The 17,218-nt window shown below is 39.0% G+C and overlaps 1 protein-coding gene across 8 annotated transcripts in view; it reads right to left on the bottom strand.

Moving 5' to 3' along the window:
• ptprsa (protein tyrosine phosphatase receptor type Sa) overlaps positions 1-13,195 on the bottom strand; it is a 159,568-nt gene extending 146,373 nt beyond the window's left edge. For all 8 annotated transcript variants that reach the window (XM_077608061.1, XM_077608051.1, XM_077608057.1 and 5 more), the window contains exon 1: positions 12,873-13,195. The gene's annotated coding sequence lies outside the window, so the exon portion shown is untranslated. The remainder of the gene's footprint in view (positions 1-12,872) is intronic.
• Between the last annotated feature and the right edge of the window lie 4,023 nt (positions 13,196-17,218).

Here is a 17,218-nt window from a genome sequence, read left to right as displayed (position 1 = left end):
CCTATACTGAAAGCTAGGACTTCCTGCTTCCTGCGTACTTTATACTCTTTGGCAGTCTTTCTCCATCTCAAGATGAAGCCGCTAATGGATTGTAGGCCTTATAGAAGAGGCAACAGTCATTTAAAGATTAATGTTACGCCCAGTAATCTGAAGGGCAAGTCACAATTGCCTCTGTGTCCAAGGTAGGACAAGCATACGTCATCTTTGGAAAAATGGCTTCCAGATATGACAGGTGTACCAAATTTCTACAGATCAGAGATCGGTTTGGATGGCCTTGAAAAGCATACATAATAGCCTGTTTTTTTTTCTAGCCCACTCTTAGGTTAACATTTAGTCCAAAGACTTAATTAACACCGTAGAGGTCACTTCAATTTAATCTCTAATTTTAAAATAAAATTGGCTATTTTAATAAACCATAAAGATCAAGATTTTTTTTAACTCAGGCAATTTAACAAGTGTGGCACATATTTTAAAAATGGATGTACCAAAAGAGGCAAAGTGATCCATTGAGATCTGATGGAACCTTTTTGCTATGATATCATCTTTATTCAAAATCACCTTTATTACTATACTGCATTTGTAACATGTGTCGCTACATTCAAGTAACAGACTTCAAATGGACATAGCATAGTGTGAATGATGGCATCTATGATCTGAGATCAGTAAGTCAATGTTTCCCAATCAATGTCCCATGGCACACTGATGTGCCATGAGTGATGGTCAGGATTGCCGCAGGGAAATACCTGCCAAGAAGTCTCAAATTACAATTTTTGGAGTGAAAATTGTAATATTACAGTGTGCCGCATGTTGAAAAAGGTTGGGAAACATGGCAGTAAATTATAAGCACTTTTTGCTAGGGTGGAAATTGTTAGGTCTTCAGGTGTTTAATTGTAAAACACACCAAGTAACTAATACACAAAGAAAGCCTAGAGTATTAGAGCAGGCACCACCGGTTAAAAGAGCATAGTAAACAGTACATGGAAACAATTTCTTAGAAAGCAGGGTGGCAAATTTATTAACTCTTGCACTCATCATCTCTTGTTAAATTTTATAGTCTAATTCCATATGTGTGGGAATTTAGTTGACCAATTCACAGTAGTACTTAAAAGATTCTAATAAAGGCACTTGACATTCCGTGTGTCAGAGGACATTGCATATTTTATGCAAAACATTTCCTAAGCTCCAACTGTGCAGTGACAGTGCATAAATATTACTCTCAGGTGAGAATTGCACCTCAAGGCTTGTAACATTTGTTCAAAAGAATGTTTGACAATTTGCTGTCTAAGTGTAAGAGACTCTTAACCTGATGAAAGAGCACAGTATAAACTGTTAACGAATGACTGAACTGTAAAAATCTGATGAATTAGTTTAAATGGTTTAAGGAAAGCAATTGTAATGTGGGTTTTCTCTGGGTATTCCGGTTTCCTTCCACATTCCAAAATCATGCATGATAGGCTGGTTGAACACTCTAAATTGCCCCTAGGTATGAGTGTGAGTGTGTATGGTTGTCCGTCTTCTCATGCCCTGCGATTGCCTTGCTACCAATTAAGGGGGTCCTATGCTTAGAGTCCGAAATCAGCTAGGATAAGCTCCAGCATAACCCTTGTGAGGATAAGCAGTTCAGAAAATGAATTAATGAATATGTTTGATGTGATTACGCATAATTCAGATATTGAGTGATTGGGCACATGATAAATAAGTTGAATAACATGGGATTTTATTTGTATGGTTATTAGTACAGTAATGTTACACTTTTAATAATAGTATTATCATTAGCATTATTGTTGTTATTATTATTACCTTATTTAAACCTTTTTACATAAGGGTTAGTGTTTGATAAGGGCAGTTGCATATTATCATATGGGCAAAGGGTTTAACATGCAACCTTAGGATTGGGGGACGACTCAACCAGTTTAGCCATGCCGCACTGATAGATCGACCCATTGTGGTCATCTCCCAACCCAAAGGTTGGGGGATTAACAATCAGTGTAATTATAATAATAATTTGGGTATTAATGAGCAGTTTGAGCTTTTTTCACAAATAACATATCTGCAATTTTGAAAAAAAAAATCTGTATCTTAGTGTGATGAACAAGAACTTTGAGAGCAGCAGTTGTCCATGTTGGCAACTTTTAGACAGCTACAAAGTCCTTGCTGGAGGCGAGCCCAGAAAAGTTGGAAGAATGAGTTAGGAAGGACATGCAGTAAATCATCATACTGGACACAACAAATTTAGGAAGACTGAATCAGCCAACAAGTTTATGGCTTCAGTCGTGGAAGTCCTTTATCAAAGAGATGCAACTGTGTAAATCACAAATAAACTGGAGAAACAATACAGCAAACTATCATTGACTCTTCAGAAGACCCCTTAAAACTTCTTATTCTCTTTGAGAAGTATACTTAATCAGTCAAGTAACAAATGTAAAAAAATATATACTTTTTGTACAAATATATAATTAGTGTAAAGCAATTATTTGTTAAGTGTGATTGATCGCAGTGAATTAAATATGTTACGTTTTAAATACACTGAATGCCATCTGATGGTGCACTGTTTTTTCACCTGACTTGTGTGCGGGCAGTGTGGGATCGATACCCCCTCGGTGGTGGTGTGATTGTGTGTGAATGGTTGTCTGTCCCTATGTTTGCCCTACAACTAGCTGGCGATGAGTCTAGGTTGTAGACCCTAAACCTTTCGCCCCAAATCAGCTGGAATAAACTCATGCACCCCACAACCCTGAACAGGATAAGCGGTGCTGAAAAGGAATGAATGAAAGAAATATACTGAATTTATGACAGAGCTCCATATGAATCAATAAAGGAATACTGGGGAATTATGGCCAAAGGGCAAGGAGTAAAAATGAACTTAATTGACATGAAACTGAGATGGGCAGACAGTTTTTGTTCTCTCATGTCACTTAGAAAGAGAAGACAACCTTATATGGAGTGGAGTCAGTGGCAGAGGGGTTGACATTTCTGCTCACCTTGTCCGTCTCCTGTCTGTTCTCCCGTGTGTTTAGCCTAACTGATGTCTACCGATTACTCATGTTCTTTACAAACACTGAAAACAGAATGTAGTGACCTATTTCCTCTTGCTCACTCTGACACTTATTGAATAAAGATTGTAATGGTGAGTATGTGTGTCGACATAAAGGAATCAAAGTGATGAACAGAGCAGCTTTGAAAAATCGGCAGCCTATTTGGGGTTCGTCAGAGACCTGACTGATTTATTGAACAAGAAATGATGGAGGAGAGTGTTCCCCTTTTCCATTCAGACAAAATGGAGCCTAGTGGGTCAAAAACTTTTATCAATTTTCTCTGCGACTTTGAAGTTTCAGGGTAGTAAATGTGGAAGAGAAGACAAAATGAAAGATGAATGAAAGAAAGCAAGATTGGAGTTAATTCTCAAGTCCTTTAAGAGAAAAATGAAGGTCAATAAGTCAATACATAGAGTACCAGAGAAACATGTCTAGCCTTGTGAGGATAAGGTGTATGGACAATGAATGAATGAATATTGAATGATAGATTGGTTATCATTTTGGCACGGGCAGCCGTGGTACAGTTGGGAGATTGAGTTGTCCCGAAGGGTCAACAGTTTCCAGGCTACGACCCCCACCAACGAAGTGCCCCTTTAGTCTGCCCCCAGTGGGTTCATGGCATCTTGCATGGCTCCAATGGCATGTGAATATGTAGTAGGTGAATGGGTGCTAATGTAAAGAGCTTTTGGGCATGGTTGTGTAGATACTTAATGTGTTACTCAACATTTACCATATACAGCAAGGGAGTCTACTGTCCTGAATAGTCCTCATCCAAAACACATTTATGTCGTTTATCAAAGAAAGGAAACTGTTGATGGTGTGGTCACTGATATTATATTGATGTGGAAAATATTTCTGTCTAATATGGATACCATTGTATTTGTGAGGGGAAAAAACAACTACAGACTCCCTCAAAAACCATTATAAAATCATAACCAATAAGTATAGGTATAAAAACAATATTGAAAAAAAACATTGGCACTTTCTTTGTGTATTATAATGCAAAATTATACATGTTTTAGAGTTTTAATTTCAGATTTTCAAATATTTATGACTTCCTTAGTGGCTTCCATCACCACATTTTATGCAAACGTTTGGAGTTAGTAAGAAGAAAAAGAGGCAAGAAGAAAAAGAGGCTAGCAAAGAGAGAAAAACACAGTAAGTAACAAGCGTGAGAAAGGACAAACGACTGATGGAGGAATAAGAAGCAGATAAGTTCACCTCTCATTAGCTAGCCTGCCACACTGTAGACCACATACATTGCAGACACCAACAATCTGAATTAAACAAAGAGCCAACTACCTCGGAGGAAAGCGGCCCTGCCAGCACTTAGCCAGGCATCATAAACAACTGGCTCGCATTTGTCACTGACTCTTCACCCAAGCAAAGTGACAGCGCAAATAAATTAAATAGCCTTTTCCCTCTCAGCATTCTTCTCCTGCCACGATAGCTGGTTTAAGCAGAAAAAGCAAGCTCGCTGAGAGTGAATTTGCAAAAATAAATAAACAAGCACGGACATAGATTACACCTCAATTGTTTTGTCATGGTCTTTAATTAATGAAAGGACAGAAAGGAAGAGTCTATTTACCAGGTGGTATGCTTCCTTCTATTTGGACTGAACTACTCTTTTCTACGACCGCTAGGCCAGGTGGGAAAATACTAAATATAGGTTTATATCGGCACTGTTGGTGTTGGAGCAATTTCCTACAAAATGCGTATTATACATTTGTCCACTAAAACTATTGAATATCTTGGGAAAGAAAACAGTGATTCCTGAGTTTCCATCAAGAAAACAAATTATAAATTATTCTTGTAAAATAAAACTAAAATGCTTTAAAAATAATCCTGGGCAGTTTTTGTAAATGTTGACTTCATATTAGATTAGATTCACAACAGAAAAGTCATAGATGAATAAAAGGTAAACTTTCGATGTAAAACAGAAACATTGGTGTTTGTCAATGTGGCGTCCCTGAATCACTAAAAGTCCCACTATCACGGGTTTTTACATATTGATTAAATTACAGAATTTAGTCAAAGGGTATACGTATGATAATTTATCAAGACCCATAGAAATCCATAACGATTAATACAAAATAATTTCGGTAACTGTTTGCCTCTGCATTGTTGAACCCGATAATGTAATGGAAGGTAAGGACCCAGCAGGTGGCGAATGACTCAGTGGAAAACAGAAGTCGAGACTAAATGTCTTTAACATGCGATAAGTTGAATACAAAATTAAAAGTGGTTTACAATATAAGTTCAAACTGGGGCAGAATCACCATAATGCGGCATGTGTGTCAGAGAAGAAGAGAGAGAGAGAAATAGAGAGAGAGCATCGGACACGGACATGAGCTCAATTAATATCAGAATCCCTACGCCTACTGAATGATAAATATCTTACATTTACGCCTCTCAACTTTACAAGCAAACAAAGTGATTGAAAAACTAATCAAGTATTTTACAGGTGCACTTTGATGGAGACAACAAGAACAGCTAAAGACCTGTTTCCTATGTCAATGTTGACAACTCTTGATTGGCAACACATCATTTGTCACTTGGTCAGTAATATAGAAACCTATTTTGATCAACAACAGAATATTTCTATTTAACAGATGGTCTTCTTCCTTCTATTTACACTGAACTAGTCTTTTCCACTGCCGCTTGGTTGGATTGAAAAATACATATAGGTTTATACCGGCAGTGTTTGTGTTAAGGCACTTTCCTACAAGTTCTCACAGTTCTGGGGGTCCTGGGTTTGAACTTAGCTCGGTCGTCCTGTCTGGAGTTTGCATCTTCTCCTTGGGTTTGTGTGGGTTTTCTCTGGGTACCCCAGTTCCCCCCACATTCCAAAAACATCCATGTTGGTTGGACACTCCAAATTGCCCCTAGGTAAGAGTACGAGAATGAATGGTTTACCGTCTCCTCGTTCCCTGCGATTCGTCGACCACCAATTCAGTGTGTCCTCCGCCTCGTGCCCAAAGTCAGCTGGGATATGCTCCAGCACCCCCCAAGACCGTTGCAAGGATAAGTGGTTCAGAAAATGAATTAATGAATAAAGGAGTCGGGTTGTGGCTCAGTGAAGTCCCATTTATCGATTTTAGTAAAATACACCTAAGGTAATAGTAGGCCTTTAGGATTGAGTAACAACAATAATGTATACACACACTCGGTCACATCAAGACAAGTGGTCCCTTAATAATAAGTGACATGGAGTCAGCCCGATGACTACATTAAAAATGGCTAAAAAGCCGTGAAGGAAGGCAGTGCTAAATTTGAAATGCATCTACAGAACACTTTGTAGGTTAAAAAAAAGTGAATTTATCAAAGCAGAGGGTAACACGTGGTTCCCCTTTATGTCATAATATTTCAGCATTGGAATAAAGTCCAAAATAAGAGAATGGCAAAACAGGCAGAAGCGTACATTGCACCATCTCCTCCCCATCTACAGTATAGTTCTCTATTCCTGTACACTTGGGAAACCTTTGTTTTTTTCAATCAAAACAAAATTGTGCGCAGTACATCAATATCTCCAGTCCATATCAAAATTGGAAAGGGTTTTCCATCTCTCCCTTCACTACTATCCTACATTGTATTTGAATAGATATTGCAATGGATGTAAACACATCTATCAGCAGCAGAGGTTTTGGCCTGCCCCGGCCATTAAAAATGGTTATTGAGTTAACCTCCGGCGAAAACACAGGTTTGTTAATCAAGCGAAGGCAAAACAATTACTAGAAACCAATAATCAATGGCTGCGGACAAACAATGAATATTTGGGGTGGCTGAGAACAACAAGTGAGAGGAAATAAGGCTCTACTAATTAAACTGAAATCTGCTCCTACGCCATCGATAGAAAATAGCTATGTTACTACACCATTTAGCCCATCTGATTAGATTCCCACAGCTGTTATATACGGCCCCTCTAGACTTTTACAAAAATGAACAGCTCACCTTTTCCTTAAAGGACTTTGGCCTTGAATAAAGGATTTTACTTTTTTCCTACAATAAACACTGGCTTGTTATCCCATATTTCAAGAAGCCGTAAGACGCACAGGGAATTTAGATGCCAGACTACTCTTTCTAAATTGGGCCACCCTGTTCTACCTGTGCAACTGTATCTCAGAAGTAAGAGGTCCAATATAAACACTCCAGCCAGGACACAGCAGGATCTTATGTGGACCGAAAAAGAGTGAGGCACACAATTCTTGAAACGACTCAATTCAAACATGTCTGAAGTGAAATGATGAGAGAATGCATTTCAAAGATACTAAGTGCAAAAGAAAAACTTGACAAATAAATTATGGGTCCCCTTTCCCCATGGAGGGCAAAAAAGCCACAAAGTCTTTCCACACACAGGCCTAGGAGCAAACATTAAGGTGTAAGCAGAAAACCAAGGACTTTCCAGTCATCAATTATTCTCGATCTTATCTATGTAATTTCACCCTCCTTTTCATGCCTTTTTTCTTTAGTTTAGTCTAGTCCTTGCCCATGTACCATTTATTGTTTCATTCATTTACTACACGTTCAAAGCTTCAGTATTTTTTCCTCCTACGACCTCTCAAACTGCATGCTCCAGGCTATACAGAAAGAAGCATCATTTCTTTATCATCACTTTGTCTTCCAATTGTCTTGTCCCCCCTATAGTCAGTATTTTTCTCTTCTTCTTTTTGTTTTTGTGTCTCTTTTTTAAATGTCTTTCTCACAGTATTTTTTTGTATTCCAGCATTGTGTTGTTGAATTAATTAGATTTATGAGGAAAATGCTATCTTATGGGTTTTTGGATGCCATGAATCTGATACCAACCTAATCAGGTACACTTTACTTATGCCATAAGTAACTCGTGGAATTGTGGTCACTTTTAAAGAAAGTATTGTGCCCTGCATATTTGACAATAGATTTCATTGTTTCCACTAGTTTCCTGCAAATCCTTATTCACAGGTTTATTGGAGCACATTGTTGCATCTCAACGGAAGCTTGCACAGCATTCTGCCATTAATAATTGAAGAGGCCCCACATGGCCAGGCACACTCAGTCTAAATGGATTGTTCTGGGAGAGATCAATGCTAGCCTGTGAGGGTTTTATTAGGCCCTGCAGAAGGAATGTACAAGGACACCGACAATGCTTGCCTCTCTCTATCTTAATTTTGCCTTGATATTGCATAAGACCTCCTCCTTCTCACCCTCACTCTCAAAAACATACCCACAACTGGAATCTGCTCCATGCCTGGCGACTTATATTCCAAATTCAATTAAACATAAATGCTTCTCCAAATGTATGAATCATTCATCGTCTGTGATGTCTTTGACTATGAAGCAAGATAAACAGGACAATACAGTGTTTTGTCTTTACTGCTGTTGATGGATACATTATCCTTGCCAACCTGGATGGGCACATTCACCAAAACACTGGTGGAGACATGGATAAAGAAGAGGAAAGGTGGGGGAATGTGAAGTGCTACGATGACCTTCAAGACTTATAACCCTAGGGGCTTGTTGGTGGTTGCACAGGCAAATGACTCGCACCAGAACTCTCCACCGAGGACGTTTAAATTTGCACTCCCCGACGAAAAAGTCTAAATAATTGGTTTGTTATTTGAACCATAACTGGCTGACTGAATTTCTGAAGGATACACATTAATATAGCGCATCTGGATGTTTTGTAATGGGGGCGCTCAGCACCAGGTGGGGTGGAGGGCAGCTGAGACAGGTCAGACCCACCAGGAGCCACCGAATTGGAGCATATAATTGCTGCACACATTTGAAGTGTCCAAGATCAATCTACTACTTAAGGAGCAGCTGTCACTGCTCGTTTTTGTCATAGAAGGCGGCTTTTAGAAGTTCATGTCATCTAGGCAACGACAATGATACATTGGAGGGTGTTTCTTACTTTCTTTTGTGAATGTAGAATACATTTGTTATGTGGCACACCGGTCCAACGGCTTGATAATGCAAAAACTCTAATCAGGAGTGGCACCGATTGTGATCCTCTTTTGCAGTAGCCCATTTGATGTATTGTGTGAATAGAAATGGTCTTCTGTGTACCTCGGTTGTATTAAGTGGTTATTTGAGTTTCTTTTGCCTTTCTATCTCAAACCAGCGTGACTATTTTCCTCTAACCTCTGGCATCAATAAGCCATTTACACCCACAGAACTGCCGCTCACTGGACGTCTATTTTTTATTACACGGTTCTCTGTAAACCTTAGTTTCAGTGTGAGAATCACAGTTTATTAGAGGTTGAAATACTCATACCAGCCCATCTACCAACCATTCCATATACAAAGGGACTCAAATATCTATCTTACCCATTACGATGCTTGGTTTGAAGAGCAGCAGAGCGTCTTGACCAGGTCGACATACTAAATATATAGCGCTACTACCATGTGGACAGGTATGCAGAATAAAGTGGCTGGTGAGTGGATATATGTATACATTGCATATATAAATATTATGATACTTTCCAGCTAATATTTTTTTGTATGCTCCCTATTCTTGACAGCTAAGCATGTTAAGCAAGTGTGCACACATTAAATGCATTAAAGTGTCAAGTTTTACAGTGATCTCAAACCATACCAGTCCAAACCAGAGTGTGTTCATGGAAAATGTAAAAAGTGAATGTTGTGACCTCATTCTGTTTGTCAAAGACTTTCTCTGAAGAAGTCTAGTCTGAGCAATTGGGAACGGCAATCTTAAAAGTACAGGAACAATTTCTTTAGTTTTAAATGTCAAAAAAACATTTAATAATGGATGCCAGGACCATATGCTTCCTGACAAGGTTTGTCTGAGTTCAGAAAACATGATTGTTCATTTCATAATGAATCCAGAGTGATACACCCTTAGAGTTCCTTCCTGTGTTTTCTTATGACAACTAACAAGCTTGGAAATCTCTCCTAGTACACAGTAAATATGGTCAATGCTCTGAGATAATAGACAAGTCTTCGCTTCTTCCTTTTTTGTATTCAACATTTGACATTGGCATCATCATCACAGCGTTTTCCAAAAATTAGATGACCACAAAAACGGAACACTATAATAACTCTGCCAACTTGACATATAGTTCATCTTGTAAATGCAATAAATGTGTATGAGCTTTAGAGAGCCTGGACGTCTGCGTGACATTTTTAACAGTAGTAGGTGGCCTCCAACACGGTTCAGAAACAATCTTGGCTGTCCATCTTGTGACAGGTGAGCATGATTGAGGTGCATTACAGCAAGAGAAAACAACGGATGCTTGAGCATGCCCTCCAATCACCCATCTCATACATAGAGAGTGGCTACTTGATTGATGGCAGGTCAAGAATTGTGCAAGCAGGAAAACATGCTTGGTTTAATCCAGCTTGGAAGACACAATGTGTTGGTATGAAAAAGCCTCAAACTAAAATTTGAAAGAAAATATATATTTTTTAAATTCAAAACTACCTTCAGATCTCAGAGAAATGATCCAACATACCACCAGGAGAGTAGACGCTTCATAAAATGTATCCAGACCATTAATTTGGCAAGGACTCTAATGGGTGCCCGTCCACATGCTTCTCTGCTAAGAGAATGATGGACTCCCTCCTGTCAAAGTGATTATTGTGTGATACCACATTTTAATAGTGACTTAAGTAGACACATCACTAGGTGAATGGTCATAAGAATTACAATTCAAATTTAAAACTCCGGATGGGCCAGCGGGTGAGTGGTGTTCCCCCAGGACTGTGTGGGTTTTCCACAGGTACTCCGGTTTCCTCCCACATTCCAAACACAAGCATGATTGTCTGATTGGACACTCTAAATTGGCCCTAGGAATGAGTGTGAGTGTGAATGGTTGTTTGTCTTATTGTCCCCTGCGATTGGCTAGCCACCAATTCAGGGTGTTCACCACCTCTGGCCCAAAGTCAGCTGGGATAGGTAACCCTTACCCTATACCAGGGGTCTCAAACCGATTCCGCCGAGGGCCACAGTGGGTCCTGGTCTTTGTTCCACCGATCCAGTGCCGACATTTTAACCAATCAGGTGTCTTCTAAAATAAGTAACACCTGACTTTAATTAACTGACTACACTTGCAAAAGGTATCCTCTTGTTAAGTTGGAATGAAAACCTGCACCCTCTGCGGCCCTTTGAGGACCGGTTTGACACCCCTGCCCTATACCAACCTCCCACAACCCTAGTGAGGATAAACCGGTTCAGATAATGAGATGAGATGCGATTTAAAACTCCAAAGTACTACAATTAATAGCAAAACAATTCTAGGGGTACTCCATGTATGGTACAATAGGTACTAAGAAAAAAATCTCATGGTGTGTGAGCACCATCGCAATACATGATGTCATCTCTTGTCCATAATTTAAAGACGTCGCTGCAAGAGGCCAAACTTTTTGGTGTAATTCAAAGTGAAATATGAAAATAAAAAAAATAAAAAAACCTGCAGCAACGTATGATTAGTTGCCAGAATAAAATCTGAGATGGCATGAGTCAGAATATAGAATATATTTCAAATGGCTGGACTATTTCCAGGAAGGTTGGGTGCAGGCAGCCTGTGAGTGAGCATACTAATCCACTGGTGAATGTTACATGTCTTGCTTGGATGCCCCCTCCTGGGCACCATAGCAATGAAGGTTGTGTGCTGGGTTTGTTGGTTTGAGGGGAAATTAAGAATTTTACATGAGACAAAGCCTAAACTAAAATTGGAACACACAGCAACATCATAAATTTGATTATATTACACTGCACTGCAAGCCTTAGGGCCATTCCTATGCACAGTAAAAAGCTTAAATGAGTTGCTGCAACTCCAGATGGAAGACAAAAATGAATTTAAAAAAAGCATTTTTAACAATCGGGGTGTTGAAAAGGTATTATTCTTTGCATTTTAACAGCTTTACAGGAACTCATTTGAGTACCAGTCGACAATGAATAAGGAGGGGCATCCCTTCAAATTGTTGTGTGTGATTCTTTTTGAGTAAATGCCACTGTGCAATGCAATGTACAATGTTTAAAATTTGAGAAAGACAATTACAGGGGGGAAATGAGAGCAAAAAAAAGAGTGGACTTTTTTCCATCTCATGCAAATATAGAATATAATCGCCAAAGTGTCTCAAGTCTCAAATAATGATGAAAGTGGTGTGCAGCACCACATAAATGCTCCTTTGAAATATATCCAGTAAATGAACCCAATGTTTGTTTCGCACTTGTTTGATATTTAGTGAGCAGAAAGAAAATCAAGGTTTTGCATGTAGAGTATCTAAAGTCCACCGTATATACACCTGAGGCTCAACAGTCACGGTGAGGGAAATAATTTAAGTATGCAAGGAAAGAATATTATGGAAACGAGGCAAGTGGGATGAGTGCTGATTATTAAAAAGAATCATGATCCAACTTTACATATTGCTCAATTAGATTTGTTTGGTATGTAATTCACATTTTAAACACGCCTCTGCAAAAAAAATAAAAATACATAACAAATAAATAATAAAAGAAACCTCCGATTTAATACTGCATCGTCTCTAACGAGTAATACGCACTCTGTTTTGCTCATTTACCAATTAAAAAATAGATATATTTTTGTATATATTACACTCAAAGTGCTTTTTTTTTTGTTTCCTCCCCTAATTAAATCAAGCCAACAACTGAAACATCGCGGTGTTCGGCACACACGTGTAATAAATTAGCAGGAAATCACAAGTGGCTCATCAAATGATTTGAATCACGTTCTACTCCCTTGAATATTTGATATTTCTTCTATTTTTTAAACATATTAACACACGTTTCGAATATTGCGCACATGCCTAGTAGTTCTTTTGTTAATCCCGCACCTTTGTTTAAAAATAAATAAATAAATAAAGATTTAGCCTGCTTACCTTGACAAGCCTCGGAGTTCTTTTTCTGCTTCTAGCGCATGAGCCGTCACATCTTCATGTTTTAAACAAGCAGTAATCCCCGAGTTTTTTTCCTCTCGATCGCTCTGTCTTTGTGTTTTAAAAGTGCGTCCCAGCGGCAGGTCCAGTCGGATCACCAGTTCCTCTATCGGGATGAATAAATAAGTATATTTAGCTGTATATACGCTGAAAAATCTGGACGCGCTTCTGCGTTCGGAAGGAGGAGTCGCTCCCTCAGCACCAGCCGCCGTGCGCACTCGGAAGAAGGAACCACAAGCGAGTCCAAGCACTGACTGAGGGAATGATGTCATGCGTACGTCCCTCCCTCCCTCTCTCCCTCCCCCCTACCTCCCTCCTTACCTCCCCCCCATCACATCCGAGTCCCACCGTCTCTCTCCACACCTCATCCCTTGGCGTGCTCTTTTGATTCAATTATAGCTGGGGAGGGGAGAAACTAACACAGGTAACGGATGTGGCCCTGGATAGCTTTATTCCGTCACTTTTTTTTTAATAATCAAAGAACGTGAAGAGAAATGTGTAATTTGTTAAAACAAAGAAAAAAAGGGGTGGACTGATTCCATCGTGGTTGACACAACAACGCTTTGGATTATGTTGACTAGTTATCTATTCATTGATGCATTCATTTTCTGAATTGCTTTATCTTCACTAGGGTCGCGGGCAATGTTCCCTCTAATTTTTTGTTTGTCTGGGCAGAAAGACAACCTCCCTGAGCACACTGAGTACTAGTGTGAGCAACATCATCATTGCTCGCTATGGGCACACACCAGTATCACACCTGCCATAAGCAGGTGAATGTCTACTACACATAAATGATTTAGTAATAATAAAATGTAATGATTAATATCTATGAATGGGCGGCCCGGTGAATGAGTGGTTCGCGCGTCGGCCTCACAGCTAAAAAAAAGGGATTTTATTTTGTGCGCTCCATATGATTTGCTGTGCGCAGAGAAGACGAGAGTAGTGCGCAATTGCGCACGCGCGCATCTTAGAGGGAACATTGGTCGCGGGGGGTGCTGGAGCACAAGGCGTGGGACACCATGAATCGGTGGCCGGCCGATGACTTTTTTCTTATTATTTATTGCTTATCAATTATTTATTTATCTGTTTGTGTGTTGTTATTTGTGGACTTCGTGGTAAAGCTTTAAAAAATAGTATTTTTTTAAAGGGGGCGGGGCTGATTACATCGTGGTTCACACAACAACCTTTTGGATTATGTATAATTATGTTGACTACTTATTTATTCACTGATGCATTTATTTTCTGAATCTCTTCATCTTCACTAGGGTCGCGGGGGGTGCTGGAGCCTATCCCAGCTGACTTTCAGGCACAAGGCGGGGGACACCATGATTCGGTGGCCAGCCGATGACTTATTTCTTATTTATTATTACTGATCAATTATTTATTTGTCTGTTTGTGTGTTGTTATTTGTGGACTTCGTGGTAAAGCTTTAAAAATGAGTAATTTGTTTTTTTAAAGGGGGCGGGGCTGATTCCATCGTGGTTCATACAACAACGCTTATGTATAATTATGCGGACTACTTATTTATTCATTGATGCATTTATTTTCTGAATCGCTTTATCTTCACTAGGGTCGTTTGGGGTGCTGGAGCCTATCCCAGCTGATTTTCAGGAACAAGGCGGGGGGCACCATGAATCGGTGGCTGGCCGATGACTTATTTATTGACTTATTTTTTATTATTATTTATTTGTCTGTTGGTTTGTTGTTATTTGTGGACTTCGTGGTAAAGCTTTGAAAAGTAGTATTATTTTTTTTTAAAGGGGACTGATTCCATTGTGGTTCACACAACAATGCTTTGGATTACGTATTATTATGTTGATGATTTTTTTGTTATTTATTTAATAGTATTCATTACTCATTTGTCTGTTTGTTTGTTGCTGTTGTTATTTGTGGACTTTGTGGTAAAGCTTTAAAAAATTGTAAATTGTAAAAAAAGGGGTGGGGTCTGATTCCATCGTGGTTCACACAACACATTGGATAACGTATTATTTTGACTACTTATTTATTATTCATTTACTTATTTTTTATTATTTATTACTTGTTTATCGACGGTTTATTTGTGTTTGTTGTTATTTGAGCAATTTGTGGTAAAGGCATTTCACTCACCTCACTGAAGGTGGGGTCCAGACTGCTTCGCCAGACTGCAAACCGCTTTGACCCCCCTCTCTTTTCCGATGCAGCGGGGGCTTCTTACAGATAAAGCTGGCCAGAGAACATCAAAGGTTTATGATCAATATCACGCTCCATTACACTGCAAAGAGACAGTGGTTAAACCAGCGCGTGTTTAAGTGTAACCCAGATCATGTGTTTTTGACTTTGGTGAGGGACACTCCCTCCTAAAAATAACTCCAATGAAATAAAAGAGAAAGAAAATGGTTAAGTAAAAGAAAGTTTTACAGTGTCTATTCAAAAATATTTGTCATTTGTAGACAACTTTAAACTGAGAGACAATTGGATTGGGCAAACCTCAGGATATTTTTTGTACAGAACAAAAATGTATTTGGTGATATATATTATTGAATGAAAGATTCTCTCAGAACACTTCAAAATGTATGTTGAAAGACTGATTATTTAGACTTTTTTGGGGTGGCGGGGGGTTCTTATTTTACCAGGAAACAAATTGGTCCTTGTGAACAAGCTGTTGATTATTGACAAAAACAATATCAGTGTAAGATAACTTAACTATGAAGAGAAATCATGATTTAAAAAGTCTTAGTTGAAATAGACTGGTTGAAAACTCTAAATTTAGTTGAGTGTAATTGCCTGGCCCACCAACTCTGTCCCTGACATGATAGACTTATTACTACTACCTATACAACTTATTTATTATGTTGACCACGTATTTATCTACTACTATTTAGTGATTGTTTATTTATCATTACTATTTATTGATTATCTATGTGTTTGTTTGTTGTTGCATCCAAAGACCCGAGTGGTGCGCTATCATCAACAACTTGGCGCTGAACGTCTCCAAAACCATGGAACTCATCCTGGACTTCAGACGGAACAAGCCCACTCCGCTCTGCTGACCTTGGGCTACTTATTTATTTCTTATTTATTGATTATTTACTTGTCTGTTTGTTGTTGTTATTTGTGCACTATGTGGTGAAAGCTTTAAATCTCATTATACTTATATAATGACAATAAAAGCATTCAATTCAATTCAATCCCCGACTACTGCCCACAGTCGGCTGCGATACGCTTCAGCACCCCCGCGATCTTTGTGAGCATAAGAGGTAGGAAAAATAAATGAAAGAATTTCAATGCCATTTGCAGTATCAGGAAATGACACATGTTGCATGTTTTACAGCATGCCCCAAAATTCAGAAACACACGCATCTTGTTTTTGATTTCAAGCAGTGAGTGTGTCAAAAGGTGAATATGAATAAGAAAAAGGTGCACACCCAGTTATATGGATGGGAGTTACCTGTGATCTTCCTGTTGCGATTTGAGACTGGGCAGACCCCCCAAAGAAAGAAAAAAACTGCATAGAACTACAAAGCACAGTTCTACCAAACAAACATGTTTTATTTCAGTGGTTTTTTAGACTGAAAATGCTTGGCAACCAAGTCAGTGGTGTTTCCTGCTTCTTGCCGAAAGTGACCTAGCTGAAATGTAACCAGGACATGAAGCATGTAGAACGAATTGATGAATGCCTCAAAGGGTATGGCTACAAGCGAACATTCTTTTTTACACCTGTCACATTCGACTAGCAGATAATTTTCTCTGTGAAGTTGCTTAAATTTCTCACAAGAACTTGGATTTTTTCTGCTCCCTGACTTTGCTAAAGCAAGACTAAAAAAACTGAAAGCAAAAGGACCGCAAGGGCGTTTAATCAATCAACTTGAAGTTGCTTTCTTAATCAATTTATTTTAAAGTGCCTTTCCATCCACTTCAGTGCAGCTCTTTGGCCACGGGGACAAGCTGTAAGGTACGCTGTTGCAAGGCTTTGTCCATCCATGCCTTCATTATTGCACAGACTTGTTTTGATGCACTTAACCCCCAGTTTGACGAGATGAATCTATCGGAGAGCCGACGGTAAACAAGTCTCCCCTTCTGTGGAAAGCTGTCACTCTTCTGACCATCCTTGTGATCTATATTTTATGCTCTTCTAGATCTGTATTCGTGGCATGAGGAATGGTCACGTGTTTGTATCTTGCAAGCACCTTTGAAAGTTTTACTAGTACATCTTCGGTCTGCAGCAATAAAATGGCTAAAAGGAAAAGCTAGAGACAAACATGATTCATTAGTTTCAGGATGATTAAAACTATAGTAATTTCACAATTAAA

This window comes from Stigmatopora argus, chromosome 8 (genome assembly GCF_051989625.1).
Source record: "Stigmatopora argus isolate UIUO_Sarg chromosome 8, RoL_Sarg_1.0, whole genome shotgun sequence".
Taxonomy (NCBI): Eukaryota; Metazoa; Chordata; class Actinopteri; order Syngnathiformes; family Syngnathidae; genus Stigmatopora; species Stigmatopora argus.
Note: the sequence above shows the minus strand (reverse complement) of the source record. Positions and strands in the feature narration are given on the sequence as shown.